Raw genomic sequence first — 21,700 nt, 5'->3', positions numbered from 1 at the left:
CTATAAACAAGACAATATCAGACCAAGAATTAAGACAAGTATTAGTTTAATCTTTGGCTTTGGATAATGCTAACATAGAATTCAAAAGGATACTTGCATCTTTAAATATTAGATCAGCATCTATAGAGGAATGGATCTAACACACAAATCGTATCTTAACTATGGTGATGAGGCTTGGATAGAATAAGCAATTTCCAAAGTTGGAAGGAGCCATCAAAATACCAAATGTCTGAACTGTGACAAATGAGGTCATATAAGAATAAACTGTACAGAGAGCACTCCTAAAAGCAATACTTCTAGAAATAACCCAAACAGGACCCTAAACTTCTGAATTATGTAGAAGATGCAGCAAAGGCCAACGGTGGACTAATGAGTGCAGATCAACGAGACATACGAGGCAACCCTTTACTGGCGGGAAATGCCTCAGGGGACCTCTTGTAGGCCCCCAAATTGAACGTGGTCCAATCATATCCAGTCACTGTGGAGGAAATTCCTCCCCATGATAATTAAATAATCCAGTGCCTAAGGTAAAGAACAAGACTGCACTAGATGACAGAATAGCTTTGATAGATGGCTCAAAAATTCCAAAAAACAAACCACAGCCTTTAAAAAAAAAAATTCCAAAAAACACTAAAACGAATACTTTGGCAGATTTCCATATATAAACAAAGACCAAAGCTTAGAGTGCAAATTAATAACATTATTTTAGAAGGTTTAGTGGACACGGGTGTGGATGTGACAATTATGCCAAAATCATGGCATCTGAATTGGCCTCTTCAAGAGGTACATGTCCAATTTCTAGGGATTGGAACCCTATCTCAGGTAAAACAAAGTATGAGATGGGTTGAATGCATAGGGCCAGAAGGACAGAGAAGGCTGAAGCCATATGTGGATAATGTGAATCTTTGGGGATGAGATCTGTTACAGCAATGGAATACTCAGATAAAAGTTCCTCCAATTTCAGAAACAGAATGTAGACCAATACATGTCTCTGGGAATAATATTATAAGACACTATAAAAAAAAAAACAGCCACCAACCATTCAGGCTGTAAACAGAGCACAACCTCCATTGAACTCTCAGAAGTGCCAACGGGCCTACCTTTAAAATGGCTAACTAATAAACCTGTCTGGGTTGGACAATGGACAAGAGAAACTACAAGCCTTGGAACAGTCAGTTATGGTCATCCTGGGAATACCTGTACAAATTAAGACTGACAATGCTCCAACATATGTCTCAAACAATTTTTTGCTTATTACAATATAAAGCATATTACAGGTATACCACACAATCCCACAGGTCAAGCAGTCATTGAAAGATCTAACTGAACTTTAAAGGATATACTAAATAAACAGAAAGAGGTAACAATGACTCCAAGAAATAGATTACATAATGCTTTAATAACCTTTAATTTTCTCAATGCTGATGAGAAAGGGACAACAGCTTCAGAGAGACAATGGACAACAGAAAAAACTCCTAAGCTAAATCAATTGGTTTACTTCAAAGATGTGTTGACCTCAGAATGGAAACCAGGATACATCCTATGTTGGGGGAGGGGGTTTGCTTTTGTTTCTGCAGAAGAAAAGCTATGAATGCCAACAAAATTAACAAAAATTCTATTTGAATATGAGAAACCCCTTGATGATGAAAAGTAATAACTCATCTACCTATGTGACAATTCTACAAGTTGTAAGAAAAACTCAACAAGTAAGGGTCAGGGCAGGTTCTGTTTTTTGTCTTTATAGGATAAAAATATTCACCTTCAAGAAATCATATGGCTCTCTCCTTCTTTAAACCCAAGCATATTGCTGCTAAAACAAAACAAAACAAAACAATTAGGGGATTCTGTCTCATATAAGAAGAGCTGACTGGTGTGAGACAAAAGAAAACCAATGATCTATGGACCACTGTTGTCAAGATTCTACTTCTTTCCATGCTTATTCTTGATTTCTGGGAATCCTTCCTCGAATCATCCCAAATCTAAACTTTCCATTTTTTACATTAATAACATTCAAGCTTTCCAGAGTGAAAAATAAGTCCTTCCAATAGCAATCTCTTAATTCTCCAGAAGGAAGAAAACAATGATTCTATCCAGTCCAGAATGATACCACTGTACCTAAGAACATTATTCAATGATCGATCAGCTTTGGACTGAAAACTCTTCAGGATAATTCAATGATGAGATGTTCTATCATATTACACTTATAACTAGAACCTCAGATAATTTTACCCATTAGTATGAGAGACTAGCTACAAACATTAAGCTAGTCCTATTGAGATTTAACCATTTACCTTTCTTATAGGACCCCACAGAAATACCATCGCCCCCTAAACAGCAGGAAGAGATTTTAAGAAAACAATGCCCTCTTTCCCAAGTTTTCATTTTCTCAGGGTTGATGAGTAAGTTGTTATAGGGTTGGGGGTGGAACAATAAAATTTAGACTCAGGATTGTTTGGGAAAGAGAAAAAAGGGGGATAGTAAAGAAGATTACTATATCTACTAGTAAACTAATTCAGAAAACTATCAGTCTTAGATAATTTTTACAATGGATTCTTGTATATTGATACAAAAGTAAACTTTTTATATTCCTATTTAAGATAATTTGTTAATGTGAAGCCTTAGACTTTAAGTTATTTAGGTAGATAAGACTTACAGATTAATAGTCACCCACGCTTGTCATATCTATAGTTATGTTAGTTAGGTTTTCCAGATTTACAGAAACATATGTCAGATGGATAGGTAATCTTCAAACACTTCATAGACCTGGAGAATATGGCATTTAAATGTTTGATAACTTAGAATTCTGTTGACATGAAACATGACTGCTCCTGGCAGCACTGATCCACTCCCAAGAGAATGTTGGGCTTCTAAGACACTCTGTTGCTCTTCTTTTTGGCACAAAGGGCAAAGAACTGCCCTTGCCTCGACTGCTGACAGTATGAACGCTGTCCTTTCCAGACGAGCAGAACACAAGGAAAAGCAACTACTGAACCTTGCCAAGATAGAGTAAGATGGTCTTTTAAAATCCCTGCTTCTGAAAATGGTTTGTCAGATATTACAGGCCTGTAGGTATAATGGATGCCCCAATGGTGCTGAGAAACTTTAGGTGAATGTTCAGGCTGCCAGCTATCTATCTATTCTCACCATCTTCTGGAAATTGCTTGCTTGCATCTCCTGTTTTCTCAGGTATTATCTGGTTCCTTCTGGTCTTTGATGGAATTGAAGACTAGATAGTTACAGTTATAATCCTCTCATATCTTAGCTAAGAATATTTCAAATACTAAAGTTAGATTTTTTAGAATAGGACAGCTTTTGCAGTAATCTCTGTAACATGCCATTGACCTATGTTCTGAACATCTCTGGATTTTAGTATGTGTCTCATTTGATGTTGTTCTTGCTGGTTGTATTTCCATTTTTGTTTAGGTTATTACTTTTCTCTTCTCTCGAACAATACTTGATCATCATTCCTACTGTGTATAGTTTTATATTAGGTTAGAACTTTCCTATTTAGACAAAAGAGGGAGATGTAGTGGATATTTGTTCTATGACCCTGAAGTACATGCCCCTGGGGCATGCATGGCCTCTCGCTACACTGAAGACCTGAGATGCACTCATGCCGCCATTCTCTTCTCTCCCTGGTGGGCTCGTTTGTGGGACTGACTGAGATGACCAGAACCTCATGAGGCTGTGCCCCTGCAATCCAGAACCTGTGACAATTCTGCTCTGTACAGTGAGTTTTTCTCCTGGAATAAATTCTTTTGCCCTTTAAGCAGACTCCATTGATTTCTCATATTACTTTGCCTTTCAAGTTTCTATAGTCTTGGTTCAATTATTCTAGTCACAAGAATTTAGGCTAAAAAGCCGGGCGGTGGTGGCGCACGCCTTTAATCCCAGCACTCGGGAGGCAGAGGCAGGCGGATCTCTGTGAGTTCGAGGCCAGCCTGGGCTACCAAGTGAGTTCCAGGAAAAGGCGCAAAGCTACACAGAGAAACCCTGTCTCGAAAAAAACCAAAAAAAAAAAAAAAAAAAAAAGAATTTAGGCTAAAAACAAAACAAAACAAACAAACAAAAAAAACTAAACTTCTTGACCTGGTCCAGCAAGAGCGCAAGAGATTTTCTTTAGTGTCAGGAAGACTCTAGCAGATTCCCCACCGCACTGGAGTTAGGAGTGAAGATGTGACCTACAGATCTCCATTTTTTTCTATAAAATTACTCTATGGAAATGAAAACACCTTAAATATAAACCTGTTCTGGGTTATCTAAATGACATGATCTGTTCGCGTCCTTTATCTTACGGGATCAATTACAACCAATCTGGAACCAAGCAAACACTTCGTTACCAGCATTAACTTTCTCTGTCATGGTAACCAGGCTGATTGACATCTCTCTGGATGATTCTTACATTATGTCATAACATTTTCAGCAATACTTACTACAATACTGGATGGTCATTTATTGTACTTTAAATAAGAAGTATTTAGCCACTGCTTGAAATCTAAATGCACTGAAAATAAATTGACAAGACATGGCAATTTGTTCCAAGTTGAATACAAATGGAACACAAAAGAAAACTCAACTTATAATCCTACCACAAAAACGTGAATGAGTCATTTGTAGAATAGAAAGGTTTTTTTCAAAAGTGTGGCAGCAAGCTCACTGACACGGAGGGTTTGTATTTTGTTTTCTAGTATCTGCAAGAACTAAAAACTATGTTCAGACAGTATCTGTTTCTAATTCCAACAATAAATGATAGTTATATAACAGGTTTTGAAAGAACAGAAAGACAGTCTTGACTGTCAAAGACAGTTTACAAAATATCTTTCTAAAACTAAGATCCCAAGATTACTCACTGGAAAGTTTCAATTAAGTAAGATCTGACTATCGAGTTTCTAACAAGGTCTTCTAATTATTGATAATTCTCCAAGTTTCACAAACAGCATTATCTACATATTTTACTGAACTATGATTCTTCTTCTATGCAGTCTTCAACTGTTGTTCTTTTTTTAAACCACTTTTGATGTAAATGATACCAGAGAATATGCATTCTAAAAAAAAAATCTCCAAATGACGAGGATGGTTTTTTCATCCTCTGATAGCTCCTGGAATACACAAGTTCCATACAAAAATCCTACAGAAGATCAGAAGTGTAATTAATTTGTGAAGAATACATCTGTGTATGAAAATGTGATATCTGCAGTTACTTTAGAATCAATATCCATCAAAACGTCAGTAATTTTTTCCACAAAGGTCTCATACATTTGCTAAATTTACTCATTCCTCCAAGTATCTTTATTATTGAGATGGGATGTTAAAAACAGTAAGGTTCTGAACGTGGCTAACTCTGGGCAGAGCAGGTTTAACATGTGTCAGTATCAGAGTTCCACTTCTAGCACCCAGAACACACACTCCATATTAAATACCTCTACCCTTCTGACCCACTGTGGAATGTTAGGACTGTATAGTAGTCAAATACAAGGCATGGCAGATATAGTAAAGAAGCTCTACGCACGCATGCCTTGCTACTTCCACTCCCTCCAGGTGCTTCTCATCCTGTCTGCAACTGTTCACTTACGTTTTTTGCCACACTGTATATCTAAAATTTTGTATGCTTTATACGTTTATGTTGAACCCCACTCTGGTCAACCGACCTTCTTCAGTCAATGTTGTAACCACTTGTGCTGACCTATACATATAAAAAAAACCTATATCCTAGTTCACTCACTCCAGCTGAATACAGTAAGGCATTGTATGGCTCAAGGCCACTGGTGAATGTCCTCTTTGCAATTACTTGAGCTCCAGTTTTCCACTCTTAGGAGTCCACCATATATGGTCTGGTATATATGCTTTTCTACACTCTGTGAATGCTCTCCTAGTGCAAGTACTTTCCAACTCTTTAACCAAGAGTCCCACGGCAAGCACACTTCACACTGCAACCTAATGTTCATTCATGCACACACTCTTTAGACACATTTCCCTACATGCTGTACTCTACTTTGCTAATGAACCATGACTGAGGAGAACTAAGACCTATCAGTTTAAAAAAATCAGACGGGAAAAGTAGGTAACAGGTTTTGATTCTATGTTTGTAACATTTTAAAAACATAATAAAACCACCACCTTGAAACATACTATCAACAAGGAGAAATGGTGCAGAGGACTTACAAATGTACAATTTTACCAAGTACTACCTAAGTAGTTATACCAATTGCTACTTCTCCAAAGAATTATGAGCCTATTCAATTATCACCAATACTTCTAATTTTAGTTGTAGGATGGGTTTTATATACAGGGGTCATGATAAGGACTTTGGGGACATCTTCGTCACTGCTGTTTGAGATTCTATTCCTAGAACCCCTTGTTCATATTCACTATCTTTTCTCTTAATTCACAGCAATCACTTATATATTCAATTACATAAGCTTTATACATCTTCAGGCAGCAAGTGATTTTTGAAGGTCTTTTGTATATTTTAACATTTCACATTAGTGTGGTAAGATGTATCAGCTATTTTAAATGTTATTTGGTGATATATATTATTTCTATCATTAACATCATCCCATGTGGTGTTACCTTCTAAGAATCTAACGCATTAATATTTCACCTCCAGTATCCGATTTGGAATACATTTACAGATATAGTGTCTTCCCTTCTCGATACAGACCACGAAGTGCACCAGCACCATGACTTCTAAGGTTTCTCTGACAGTGTATGACACTAAGTTTCTTGGCTTTTTGGTTTTCTTCTGGTAGTCTAAACCTGAGGCGTGCATTAACCATGAAGCTACATATTACTATGCCCAGATAACTATAAATGAATGCTCTTTCACCTGCTGGGATGCTAACTGGGATGACACTGAATTTATAAATTACTGGAAGAAAACTGACAGCTTTGTGATACTGTTTCTTCCTATAAATGCAAGCGTTTCTTCCTATAATTTGAATTGGGAGTTACATTTGCTCCTAGGTATTTTGTAATTTCTGTTATCATTTTAAATGGCATGCTTTTTAAATTTAAATTGTTTGTTACAAGAATACAAACACATTGATGTTTACAGTTTTTAAAATTAATTTTACTGAAGCATAGTTTGTATATAAAATATAAATGTTAAAGATGTGGTTTGATGAATTCATATCTACCATCTCACTCAGCAAAGCCTTTCATCCAAGAAGGTTCTCCCATTCCTTCAATCTGCCTTCCCCATCCTTGCAGCTCTTTACTGATGTGAACTGTACACTAAATAGCAGTTTTATCAGTTATACAAATTCACAGGTTTAACACATTTTAATTTCATCTTCCTAGTTTGCTAAATAGTTTTGTTTTAAGTGCTGGTTTTTACAATTTCCTCCTGTCATCCATCATGAGCTTCCTATGGTATTCTCCTTTGCTGTGATAATTTTGTCAATGCAATGAGTTCCATTTACAATTTTGCTAATGTTCAATCATCCTTACATTTAAGGCAAACTCCAATTATGTTTTTTATTGAGTTAATACTTACACTGACCTCCAACTCTACCGTGTTCATTACTACAAATTCTTTGACTCCTAAGTTTCTCACAGAACTACCTGCACTGCTGACCACAAGACTTTTGGTTTGCTGTAGTATCCAAGACAGCAGATCTTTCACACACACCCCAAGCACTCTAACTGAACTACATACATGACTAGTCCTTCCTCAGGTTAGGAAAACAGTACTCTCATCATTCCCTTCTAAATGGTTTCTAATTTTCACTGAGGGGTTCCTCACACCATATATTCAGAAGTATGTGTTTTGTGGGTGACTAGAAGGTTCAGTGGATATAGGTGTATTGTCAAATAAGCCTGATGACTGCGTACAATCTGTAATACCCAGGTCATCATAAAGAAAACGAACTCCACATGGACACTGCGGCAGGCAGACCCTACCATTTTTGAAGTATGTATTTTACTATCTACTATGGATTGGGGACTGTTATGTTGCTAGCTTAATTGCACTGGAACCAAAGAATGTGATTTAGGAAGGCATTCCTGAACCCTGGAGAAAACCACCTATTCTGTCACTGTGGAAGGTTTGCTAACTGCCCCACTCCAAACCTATATACTTTTGTCATTTTGACTTGTTTTTCAGTGATGACGAATGACGGCTGAATCTAGAACGTGAGCTATACTCCCAGCCCCTTGGTAACTTTTTTAAATCTATCTTTTCTTAAATTACTGAGGTGTGTTAAAATTTCCTATTATAAAATGTTTATCCTTCTAATTCTTACTTTACAGATTACTTAGAAACCCTTTTCTTTTACTAGTAAATTATGCAACCATACTTTCAGGAATCTATCTCCAAATCAAAGTCCTAATCCAAAATGTGAAATGTTTTAGTCCAACATGACACCACAAATGCAGAATTCTGCACCCATGCCCTCATGTGTTTGGTTGCAGTCAAAATGTAAGCTCACTAAAAATACTATACAAAATTAGTTTTGTGCTACATGTACAGGGTATATATGAACATAAAATTCATACTCAGACTTCTGCCCCATCCTGACATCTGTATGTATATGCACATATTCTAAAACAAAACAAAAAACTCAATTAACACTATTCATCCCAAGCATCTAAGACTTCCAATTTATTCCTAAAAAAATATTTAGTTGAATTTTTTAAGGTCCATTTTCTTTCATCTGTAAATATAACCTAAAATTACCTACCAGGATATGGTGGTCTGAATGGAATGTCCCCCACAGCCCCAGGCATTTGGTTACTTGGTTCCGCCATTGGCGGTGGTGCCTGGGGAGGTTTAGGAAGTATGGCTTCGCTAAGAAGTGTGTCGCCGGGGCAGGCTTGGACATTTCAAAAGTCACACGCCATTCCCTGTTTGCTCTCTGCTTTTTACTTGCTTCTCAAGACACTCTCAGCTGCTGCTGTGGCCATCATGCCAGCTTGCTGTCACACCTCCACTCCACCCACATGATGGTGGTACACTCTTATCTTTCTGGATAAAAACCATAACCCCTTCTGCGTTAGTCAGAAGTCCTTTCTTCTCGGGGTTGCACTGGTCATGGAGTTTTATCACAGCAAGAGGAAAGTAACTAGTACAACACAGGCTTACAGACATATTAATGTCTACCATTTTTTCTCCATTACTCCCTTATGATCAATTTTTCTTCATTTCTATCTGCTCATCCTCATAGACTTATCTTATATATTCTCTTTTAATTCTTCAAAGGGTGACTCTTAAAAATGTTTGAATGGGAAACCTGAGCTTATCAGTGGATTACAGGTAAAGACAGTAGCTTATTAAAAAGCATAATAAAAGCAATTTTAAATTATAAATAATAATAAAGGATCTAGGTATAGTGGTACATACCAAATTTCAGCTACTAGGGAGGCTGCAAAGGATATCTCTTAAGCCCACAAGTTCAAGACCAGTCTAGTGCAACACAGCTAAAAGTCCTTATGCTTCCCCTTAAAAATACTAAGTAAATTTAAAAAAAGAAAGAAATGCTCATGAGAATAGTGAAAATAGGTAAGGAAAGGGGAACACAACTCATAGGTGAAAAACGGACAAATACTAACTGCAAATAACTTAGAAACTATTAACTCTAGGTCATCTGTAGGGGATGCTAAGAAACAACACTCTAACCCACCAGCTGAAACGGGTCAGGAGGGAGAAGATAAAACTGACAGGGCTGGATGAGAACTGATCCTGAGGGAATTTGATCCCTAGAGTAACTCCCCAACCTCCACAGTTAACCAACTGCTTCTCTGTCTCACTGTTCAGTGGCGTAAAACAAGTCCTGACCAGGAAATGACTAGGTATCACTGAACAGAGTAAATGAACTCAAGTACACACTAAGGACTTTCTCAAGCCCTGGTCTCTGTTGGGTCCGGGCTATTAAACATCAACAGCCAGACTTCTACCTTGTTGGTCAGATTCTTAATACTCTTCAAGAGACTGTCAATCAACCTCAGAGAAGACATACACATACTGATATTGAGAGCTTATCAACAACAGCCCACTCAACTCTCTCCCGTAAACTTTAAGGAGATAAGTCTCCCCCCACATCTCCAGTTTCTGTACAGCTTTTCAGACCCCAACTTCTTGGTGAAGCGTGTATTCAAGAATTGACTACCTGAAGAAAAATGGCAAATAAAAACAGAAAAGAGGAGCTTCAAGAACACTGACATCACACAGAGCAGGAAAAAAATCACTCCAGACAGAGCAGTAAGATCCAACAATGAAGCAAAAGCACCATGCGCTCAGAGGGAGCGATGGAGACTAAGAAGCTGAGTGCAGTAGTTCAGGAAGACAGAAATGGGGAAAAGAACAATCACCCCCACCCACCCACCCACCCACCCACCCCCATAGATGGAGTACAAGAAAAACACATGCAAACTCCCCAAAAGTAGAAAACAGAGAGCAGCAATGTGAAGAAAACAGGAGGAGCGGTTCTTAGGTCCAAATAGGAGTTCCAGAAAGACAACAGAGGTAATCAAGAGGAAGGATGTCAAAGAAACCAAGGAAAACCCCCAAAACTACAACATACGTGTTTCCACATAGAAGGGGCCATCACAGCTGCAGTCCAGCAAAGAGTCAAAGTCCACCTCACACCACAGCTGGACCACAGCTGGTGACAGGAAACCTCACAGTGCTGAGGACAAAGCTGGAAGTTGAGTACAGAAAAAAGGATGTGAATGGCTCTGGTTTTCTCAACACAGCACCAAGGTAACTAAACAATTACTCCCAACCTGAATCTCTATTCTCCCAGAAATGGAGTGACTCTCACTGTGGTCTGATGGGTGCTAGTGAGTGCATCTTCAAATGCCTCGACCCATTTGGATGTCTTCAAAGAAATGTCCACTTGAGTCCTTTACCCACTCTTTAGTTCTTTTGTCTAGAATTCTTTAAATAAATACTCCAGATGCTAAACCTTTATAAGATACACTATTTCCAAATATAATCCCTCATTGAGAATTATCTTCACATTTTATTTTCTTTGATGCACAAAAGTTTTTTACCTGTCATAAAGCCCAACTCACCCTTTCCACTTGTGCATGTACCTTTGGTGTTGTGGTCACAAAACCACTGCCAAATCTCATACCAACCGAGCTTGGTTCTGATTTGGCCACTCTTTTCCCTTCCAACCACTTGGACTGGAAGCATGTCTTTGTAATTACTGTTATATAGTATTTATTAAACATAATGAGATATTCTACAGTCTATGTTTTGCACTAAGTGTTAGAACCCTAAACACTGCATATCCTAGCCTTATAGTCCATCACAATTCAGAGGAACCATTTGAAGAGCTGCTGAGCCACACATAGTTAAAGGCTATCAGGCCAGACAGAATAGCTCCAAAATATGTAATAATAATATAATAATAGGGACATTCTGGAAAACAAAACTGCAGGTAGGAGATAAGAGAGAAATTACTTTGCACTTCAATTTCCTATGTTGGTGCTTTTGATTTTTGGACTACATGTATAACTAACTATTACCTATGCAAAAAGATGATAAAATTATCCTTCCCTAAGACAGATATTCTTGGCCCATTACTCTAAATCTAAGAGACATAGCTGTACAGGTACTTAATGAGGTAAGGTATCTGCTGCAACACTGTTTCTAATATCACAAGACTAAATGTAATTTAAATGTCCACCAACAGAGTTCTGGTGAAATATGGATGCAAGAATATCACACACCCTCAGAGGGTAAAGGCACTGGCCGCCAAGTCTGATGACCTGAGTTAGTCCCCAAAATACTTACGTTGAAGAAGAACCAATTTCTCTAAGTAGTCTCATGACCTCCACAAGCACACCATAACATATGTGTGCATGTACAAGTGTGAATGTGAATACAATACACACAATATGTAAAATGTATAAAAGCCAGGATGTTAACATAACCAGAACAAAAGGCATTTATTATGTACTGACATAAAGCAATCTACAAGATGAACTTTCAACTGACCATAGATGCTAAAAGGCAATATTTGCCCATGTGTGCTTACAGATGAACGGAAGTTTAGTAGCACTATTTGCCTTTGCAAAGGCAGATGAATGGCAAGGACTTATGTATCCTCTGATTGTCAAGATAGACTAACACACTCCCATCATGCCACATCTAACTGTGGTTGTAGTTTCTTTTACATTTACTCTGCTTCACCTTCCTGGGATATTAAAATCCAGCTGCAAACACGTGTTTCCTAGCTCCTCCTAGAAGCAGATGTTTCAATACCACCAAAGCAGCTTGACTTTTGACTTAACTTTTCCTACCATCTCTCCCTTTCTCAACTAAACACAAGAGAAACTATGTAGTCATTTTATCTGACATTTCTGTGTGTTTGCAGTGGAGAAATGGTCCTAACCTTCGTCTTTTCTAGCACATTTGTTTATGTCACCACAGGAAACCTAGAGTGGGTATGATCACACATACCTTTGATCCCAGCACTAAAAGGCTGAGTCAGGAAGATCTCAAGTTTCTCTCCTGGGCTATACAAGGAGATCTTGTCTGGGGAAAGTAAACAAACAAACAGTATTTGGATAAAATAGTTCATTACAGTTAACAGTGGTGAAAGTAGCACAACCATTTGAGAAAAGACTATGAAATCTGACACTTCATCTAAGAGAATAGGAGAAAATTTGGCAAGAAAAATCCATGCCAAAAGTTGAAATGGAGAACAGAAGCAGGAGTTAAATACAGAAAGCAAATGGCAAATGTAGGGCTGGAGAGGTAGCTCAGTGATAGAGCACTTGTCTAGCTAGCATGTAAGCAGCTCTAGACACAGTCACTGGTGTGTGTGTGTGTGTGTGTGTGTGTGTGTGTGTGTGTGTGTCACAGAGAGAGAGACAGAGACAGAGACAGCGCAAATATAAATTGCTCTTTAAAAGAGCTCTGAAAGGAAGAGAAATTTCAAATATCTTTTAAATGACCAAGGAATACACAGCACAAGCATGAGGACCTGAGCTGCATCCCCAGCAGCCCTGTAAAGGTAAGAGGGGATCAGAGATGGGAGGACACCTGGAGCTTGCCTGCCACCAGCCTAAGTGGGAAACAGAAAGCTCCAGGTTCAACAGAGAGCCTGTCTAGCGAGACTAAGACAGAGATGGAAGACTCCTAATGTCCTTGAGACTGTGTCCTGTGCACAGGCACACATGTGTGTGTACATACACATACACACACAAACAAACAAACACACACACACACACACACACACACACACACACACACCCTACACATAAAAAATAAAATAAAAACTGAGGTGGGGTTGCCAATGCAAGCTCAATGACCTTAATTCTTCCGACAGAACCTACAAAAGGTAGGGAGAGAATCAACTCCATAAAACTCTTCTCTGGCCTCCACATAAGCACCTTGGTTGGCACCCACACCCACATCATACACAACAATAAATAAAACAACAGATGTTTAAGAAAAACTTAGTTAATTATGTCAACAAAAAACTGAAAAGACAATGATGAATGTCTTATAGGATACCAAAAGCTCCAACAGAAATAAAAAAAAAAAAAAAATCACTATTTTAGACTGTTGGCAATCTATATTTAAACACAGCACATTAAGCAGAGAAAAACATCACCAATGACCTGAAATTTCCTGTGTTAATCAAAGAAATCACTGGCAATGGAGGTAATAATAAGGATTTTTAAAATTAAAACATAGAGCGGAAGATATAGCTTAGCGGTAGTGTTTGCTTAGTAAATTCAATCCCCACCACTACCCCCAATTAAAACATATTTAGCCGGGCGGTGGTGGCGCACGCCTTTGATCCTAGCACTTGGGAGGCAGAGCCAGGCGGATCTCTGTGAGTTCAAGGCCAGCCTGGGCTACCAAATGAGTTCCAGGAAAGGGCAAAGCTACACAGAGAAACCTTGTCTCGAAAAACCAAAAAAAAAAAAAAAAAAAAAAAAAAAAAAACCACACCAAAAAAAACATATATTTAAAAAAATTAAAACCAGATTTCTCAATTCTCTTAGTAACAAGGTTCCTTCCAAAGCTTTAAGCTAGTCAAGAAGGACCTAAGTCAGCCCCACGGAGGATGGCAGGTAATGTGCCTTTTAAACAAGTAGAAAACATTCAAACGTGCAATTTTATGGACTGTTACAAACACGTGTGTCTGGATTTAACCCATGAAGCAGGCAGTTAGTTCAGTGAATCCACCTCACACAAGGGCCACGCTCTATGTAGACAAGCTATTCCATTTAGTTCCGTAAAGATCCACCTGACACAGAGAGTGAGCTCTGTGTAGACAACCTGTTCCTGGCCAGTCAAATTTACACCTTTAATAGGCTGTGTGGAAGCTGCATCTCTATCATCAGCTTGTAAGCATCCCAGATCATAAACGCACGCCAGCACAAGACTGCACAGGCCCAAATGCTAGTCAGCAGAGGGCCATGTTCTCTCAATGGCCTGTCCAGTTCCCGAGTCGGTCTTGGCTCACTCTTGAAGCATCACCTAGTACCCACATCAATCACGTGGCAGTGCTTGTTGGCTGCAATCAATTCAGCACATCTAGAGCAGCTGGTGCCAAGGGAACTGTCTACAATGGTAAAGGTGGTCTTTACCTGTGATGTCCAACACAGCAGCCAATGCCTATAATATGGCATCTAAAGTTAAATTAAAATTAAAACAATATACAATTTAACTTCAGTTCCTCAGCCACATCATCTGTATCTCAAGTGCTAAACCGGCACCATAGTTGGCCGCTACCTGACACACACACAGCCCAGCTTCTCTAAAACTCCTGCTCCCCAAGCAAGCTTCAAAGGTGTCTGTGAGCAAGAATGAGGGGGTGGGGAAGAACAGGTAGGGCTTTGGCCACAGCCCACTCCCCACTTCCTACTTTTATTACCACTTTAAAACAATAACAACAAACACTTTATTTTGGATATTTTCACAGAATATTCTTCCTCCCTGAATACATTAAACCTACAAGTAAGTATCCCACCCAAAAAAGGAAAAGCAGCTGGGTTTTGCAGGTACCTCAAAGAAACGCAGCCCTTCCTTCAGTTGCAACTGCACAAAAGTTTCTACTTACAGGCTTTATAGACTTATGGCCAATGAAATTCCACATTTTCAAAAACTGAATCTAGAAAAAAAATCAGTAAAAATTTCATATTAAGTTCCAAATTTTAACAACAAATTTAGAATTTGTTCAGGATTTCTTTATGGGTACAGTCATAAAAGACAGTGTCTGTAGAGGCCAGGAAGCTAGAAAGGAAATGGGGGTGGGGGGCCATGAGGTGGGGAGAGGATTAACCAAACTAATGATGTATGAAAGAGTCATATGGAAACCTACGATTTTGTAAGACAATTTTAAAATACAGTCAAAGAAGAAGAATTTGAAGGAGGTACTGTGCACAAGTGGATAATGCTGCTCCTGAAAGTCACGTGTTATCAAATGAAATAAATCCCCAATGCCAGATACCTTTCCATGAGTTGTTATGAGGGAGATCCCACCCCCACGCCCTGCAATGTGTGCATGCGTGTGCGTGCACATGTGTATTATTGTTGTTTCTCTTGGTTGACCACCAGAACTAGATTACCATATTGCCCAAGATATTACACTTTGATTTCAGCACATAAAGAAATCAAGCTATAACTGAGCTGGAAGATTCCCCCTGCCAGCTAGCTTTTATAGTACTGAAAGGGAGAGAAAAATCATCAGTCTGACCTAGCTGTAAGTCTTTCGAGGTATCAACCTGCCAGGCAAGATGTGCCCCCAGGTGTGATAGTGGCATGACTGTTATGGAGATGACCAAATACTTTCTGACACTGCTTCTAGAGTCTTGCTAAGGGGGCAAGGTGTCCAACTGTCAGAATTCTAAGCAGTTACTGACTAGGCTCTGCAGGGAGTGGTGCTGGTTGATGCAGACATCATAACCAATCAAAGTGCTCAGAATAAGAGATGTGACGAGTATCAGCCCTACACAAGACATCCGTATCACACGTCCCAAGGCTTAGGAGACATCAATGGGAGAGGGAGAAGAAAAATGTAAGAGCCAGAAGATGGGACGGAGTGCTGTGAAACATCATCTTCTGGCCATGGTGACTATTGCAATCATGAACTCACGGCTGCCGTGGTTACCTGCACAAGACTGGTCCCATCAAGATTCCATTATGGACAGGAGGGGCTCATAAGGTTCCATAGCTATAAGTAGTCGATGGTGCTGGGGGAAGAGAGGAGTCATATTCCTCAGTGGCATAGTCACCATTAAGTTATCCCTTCCCTTTTCAAGTAAATAACCACAACCCATGATCATACAAACCCCTCTACTAAATAACAACAGGTCAAAGAAAAGAGTATGGAAGTAGAAAGGAATATGTTGAGAAGGGGTTTGGTGGGAGGTGGAGGGGATTAAGGCTAACGGGGGTGGGGGGTGGGGCGTATTTTCAAAGAACATTATGCTTGTGTAGAACTATGAAAGAATATTTTTAAAAACCAACACAAAGACACATCCAATCACCAGGCACTTGTCCTATGAGTGGATTCAGCTACGACTGAGCAGAACTGACTGAGCTACAGCAGACGGCTCACACTGCAGGGCTGAGGGAAGACGGACGGCAGATCACAAACCACTCTAACCGTCTAGCCACCTGGCCAAACTAGAGGCAATGCCTAAATCCAACCGGCTTGACAAAATTCTGTTTTTCACATATCAAATTACTGAAGTGAATTAAGAACCATGTTTAGCGACATATATCTAGAATCACAACTAAAGGCATCACCGTTACAACATCACAGAAAATAACCAAAACTGACCAGAGACAAGCAATAATGAAAACAATGAAAAATACTAGTTTCTTTACTACAGCTAAATCAGGCAAGGCTGCCTTATTAAAAGGTCACCAACAACTATTGGATAGAGATTTAGAAAAATAACCCCGAGATAGGGAGGACCCAAATAAATAATCAAAGTCATCAGGCATATAGGCTTACACCTGTAATCTCAGCACTTGACAGGCTGAGTCGGAAGGATCACCGAGTTCAAGGCCAGCCTGATCTATATAGAATATTTGAGGCCAGTTTGAGAAAATCTGATCTATATAGTGAGACCCTGTCTCAGTAAGTTTTTTTTCTTTCCAAAATCAAAGCTAATAATATTAAGAAACAAGAACCCCTGAACAGAAGTGGGTGCATTGTTCACATCTGCTCTGTCCAGGAATTTCTAGCATACCGTCTCTCAAAGCCTGAGTGAAAGCTCTAGCCTGACACCAGCAGGCTATCGGAAAGGAGGAGATGGGTGCTGTAGCCCTAAGGGCACCTTACCTGAGAAAGACTTTTCAGTCTAAAATTAGAGCCCTTGAATACAAGGTACTGTGGATCTTTCATGAAGTCCTTGGCTATAGCACAATGCTCTACCCTATCTGTAAATCATCCTTAATAATCATGTAAGTGTATTAAGTAGATAAGAGGGTCTTTAACAGGTCTTTCCCCAAACCAAATTTCAGTTAAGTGATACACATTTACTGCTAGGCTTTCAGGTCTGGCCATGCTCTGAACAGCCCCAGACGTGCTAGTCGAGGAGCTTGGGGTACTCTTCTGGGTCTTGAAGATTATCTCTATTATCCCCTCCAGGCTGTTATCTGTTTTCTCTTAACAAAGACAGTAAGTTAGAAGTGCCCCCCCATCCTCCTATCTACCCCCACCACACCCTGTTAAGCCTCCCACACTACCCATAATCTACTAGTTTCAGTCTGTGGACTTAGATGACAGATAACTTTGTTAAAGACATTTTAATGAATACCAACAGGTTCTAACTAAGGACCTAAAAGGATCCCCCTGTGCATTAAGGTACAGACTTGGACAATTAGGCTGAAGGCCTTGTTGGTCAGTGTCTGTTTCTCATCCCAATTTATAGGAAGGAGGTCAGGGATAACAGTACTAGCAAATCATCTGCATTAAGAAGAGCCCAGATAACTAACTAAAGGACAAGAATGTTAAATTGAGAGAATCCTGTCTCAAAGAATGTTCTCTCTCAGTTCTCTAACTAATTTTATAACAATCACAAGAGGCAAAAGCAACTCCTTCCACTTTAATAAGGAAACCAAGACTTGGGAGTTTAATTTACCCAATACTACAGGAGAGAAACCAAATACCAGCCCAGGGCTTTGAGTCCAAACTCCAAGGCCATTCCACTACATGACAATGCTGTCCAATCAGTGTTCTTGGCTTAACCATTTGCATACAATATTCCTTTCACTGGAACCCAAATGACTCAAGTTCCTTTTCTTTCCTTAACTACTTTCTTTAACTACAGGGCAATGGTTAATCAAACTGAGACCAAATTAAGCTTAGCAACCATACATCTGCTCAACAAGCATGTTTCTGAAAGATCAGCCATATCTTCGGTTTGAATGAATTGCAAAAAGTGGCAGACACTACCCCCACCCCAAAAAGGATATTGTTCTTAGGGACACAGGCGCTAATACATCCCATCTACCCTAGTGTCATCCTTTACACTTGACAGAAAGCAACCCAAGTATACTTCAAGAGCCTCCTGTGAATGAATTTATCAAATGCTCAGGCTCCTCAACTCATACTCTAACATAATTAATTTTCTTACTTGGGGGCCTTGGCCATGAGACACGAGTTCTTTCTTTCCTAATTCCACTAAGGAATACTGGTGTGACTAGCCACAGAGAAAGTTTGTAAGAGAGCAAATGTTACTTGTCCAATAGAGTGACAGACACTGAATTCTTTATGGTCAATTTCTGACACACCTTTGCAATACTTAGTGGAAAACATCTTTGCACTCACAGAAACCAAGGGCCTAAAAATGTCTCTTGCGCTTCTGCTCAGACAAAGCATCTAAAACGATATGCCTCTCTCCACCCCCTAAAAAGGATTCTTGTCCCAAGAATATGAATAAACTTCCATCTGCCAGACTGCACTATATACAGCTCCTACATGACTACAAAAGCACCTGTATAAAAAAGAAAAAAAAAAGTTGCTGCAAACATGGCTTCTGAAGTCCAGAGCATTAAATCAATAGAATCAAAACCCAGCAAGAAGGAAAACAGGCCCCAAAGTCAAATCTGATAAGTTCTGACAGAATATAAAAACACAAAAGGTCCTTAACCACCAGTTCATGAAGCTAAACTGAGTTAGCCTTTTTGTTCACTCACAGCCTCCCTAATGAGCAGTCCTGAGATTACAGCTACAGTTTGTTATCTACAGCATCAAAATGAGAAGGGACCATTGCTCTCCTCATTTAGTATCTATGGCATTGAAATGAGAAGGGACTGCTTGCTCTCCTCATTTAGTATCTACAGCCATCAAGATGAGAAGGGACCATTGCTCTCCTCATTCAGTATCTATAGTATAAAATGAGAAGGGACCACTTGCTCTCCTCATTTAGTATCTATAGTATAAAATGAGAAGGGACCATTGCGCTCATTTAGCACCTCTGTTCACCTGAAGGAAAGGGCTGTGTACAAAAGCAGCCCCAATATTCTTACCGAGAGTTCAAACACATAACCAAGCCTAACACGCAGGCCACAAACAGGAAATTACTCTGCAGTTTCTCCCAAGACTGTTACTTTATCAACCATACAGATTGCATAGCTGTTTATAGTGACTAGTACCTTGGAACCCTGAAAAACCAAACTTTGCTGAACACCTACAACATGGAGTCATTTGAAATGTAGCTACAAAATAGGAAACACCAAGCTTTAAGAGCAGGGTCTTGCTAAGGAACACAAGTGATGTTTGTAATCACAGGGCAGTAATTAAGCTCGGCCAGTGAGCAGCCTTAAACTCAACTAAGTCAACTGGATTTTAACATTAAGCATGTAAGCGGACACTCAATTTAGAAATGTCCATAGACTGGAAGAATTTTTCTTACCGCCACAGGTAAGTTTATGCAAAAACAAAGAAAATTTAAAAAATAACAGCAATGTTACTTTATGAATTTCACATAAACATTTGCCAAATGACCAAAATTCTTTATGCAATTGTTTCATAGTTAAATGGAAGGAAAAAAAAAAGGGCTTAAACTATAATACTTCTCCCATGTCTAGATTCCATCTGCTTCACTAACTCATGAATTGAAACTATTCCAACTTCGTTTTAACTACTTAACACTTCTCTGTAAAGGGGAAAATTGCTTTTTACAGGGATCAAAGTAAACTAATAGGAAAGGTATTTCCAGCATGGCAGCAAATGTATTCTTGTATTAGGCTCAAGAGAAACATCCTCTGTATCAGTGCTACAATCAGAAAAAAACTAAAAGGGACTTTGGAAACTGACATATCAGGCAGGGTACCATTTTCAAAAAGATGATCTTCAGGTAAATTTGCCCCGATGATTCGTTTATTTACATATGTCGTTTCATTAGTTTTAAACATTACCATTTAGAATACTCCAAGAAAGCCTAACAACAAGGCGAACTGCTACTGCTGAAATATTTTCACCTTGGCATGTTTTTTTTTTTAAATTGGTCTGACAACAAACAGGTAGTATTTGCCTTTAAGGGCGAAAGGAAAGAATAACAAAATCAACCACGATTTCTGTTTTTCTTTTGTTTAGGTGCACAAGGAAACCATAACACGCAAGGGTGTGAAGACAAAAGTACCTGGCCCAAGGACAGTATCCCTAAAACAAAATAATCCAAGCACCGATTGTGAAAACCAAGTCTGAAATATGTACAATCAATTAGCATGCTTCCGAAAGGCGTGTGATTAGAAACTAATAGGCTGCACCCACGGAGCAACTTTCCCCAAGTGCGTGGAGGATGAGCCCGGGAGCCTCAGCCACGAGCGTGTTTGTGAGTACACACATCGATTCGGAACCCGCGACTGTTATGGTTAACAAAGGCTACAGGAGAGAGAAAGAGGAAAAAAAAAAACAAAAAAGGAAAAAGTGGAAGCAAAGTACCACACGCCCATAAGTCGGCTCCCGGGCCCTTCTGCAACGCAAACCGCGAGTGTGGCCGCGCGCCGGGACTGAAGCGGGCCGCAGCCAGGCTGGGCGGGGCGGGGGCTCACGGCCCTGCCCACGGCGCCGACGACCCCGGCCCGCGCGCCACGGCCCGCCACACCCCACCCGGGCGGCCACGTGACCCGGCCCCGCACACCCCTGCCCGGTTCTCCCGGTGCCCCGGCTTTACCTGCACCCAGCGCCAGGTCCCGCCCCGTCCGAGCCGAGCCTCGGACCTTTTGTTCCTTCCTCTTCCGACGGGCTCCGCGCTGCCGGAGGAGTGGGCGCGCGCAGGCGGAACTGCGCCGCGGGCCCCCGCCCCGCCCCCCAGGCCCGCGCTCGCCGCGGCCGGCGGACGGGTGGGGAGGGAGGGAGGGAGGGAGGGCGCCGCCAGCTCTACTCGGCGCGTCCCCGCGCCCCGGCCTTGCCTGCGCCCCGCGCCGCCGCCGCCCTCCGCCCCGGCCGCGGCCGCCGCGCACCTACCTTCGGGCGGCTAGCACAGCGCTCGCGAGCTGCAGGCTGGCGACCTGCTCCTCCTCCTCCGCCGCCGCCGCCGCCGCCGCCACCGCCGCCGCGCGCGGTAGCCCCGCCTCCCTCCCCGAGCCGCGGGCCCCGCCGATTCGCCGGCGCAGCCCCGGGCTGGCACCCTGCCGCCCGCTGATTGGCGCCCGCGGCTGCCCGTTAGGCGTGAGGCACGCCGGCGGAGCAGGACGCGCACGGAAGACGGAGGGAACACGGCAGGGACGGAAGGAGGCCGGGCGCCGCGGGCAGGGCCGGGGGCCGAGCGGGGC

The 21,700-nt window shown here is 40.7% G+C and overlaps 1 protein-coding gene across 3 annotated transcripts in view; it reads right to left on the bottom strand.

The window, feature by feature from the left end:
* The window catches only part of Smad2 (SMAD family member 2), an 88,922-nt gene extending 67,426 nt beyond the window's left edge, over positions 1-21,496 (bottom strand). For 2 of the 3 annotated variants that reach the window (XM_052742574.1, XM_052742576.1), the window contains exon 1: positions 21,393-21,496. The gene's annotated coding sequence lies outside the window, so the exon portion shown is untranslated. Of the gene's footprint in view, positions 1-21,099; positions 21,222-21,392 lie in introns of those variants that run through there. The other variant, XM_052742575.1, reaches the window with a different exon arrangement.
* Positions 21,497-21,700: the final 204 nt, after the last annotated feature.

This window comes from Peromyscus californicus, unplaced genomic scaffold (assembly GCF_007827085.1).
Source record: "Peromyscus californicus insignis strain IS unplaced genomic scaffold, ASM782708v3 Scaffold_17__1_contigs__length_78620276, whole genome shotgun sequence".
Taxonomy (NCBI): Eukaryota; Metazoa; Chordata; class Mammalia; order Rodentia; family Cricetidae; genus Peromyscus; species Peromyscus californicus.
The sequence above is the reverse complement of the archived record's forward strand: the minus strand, read 5'-3'. Positions and strand labels throughout refer to the sequence as shown.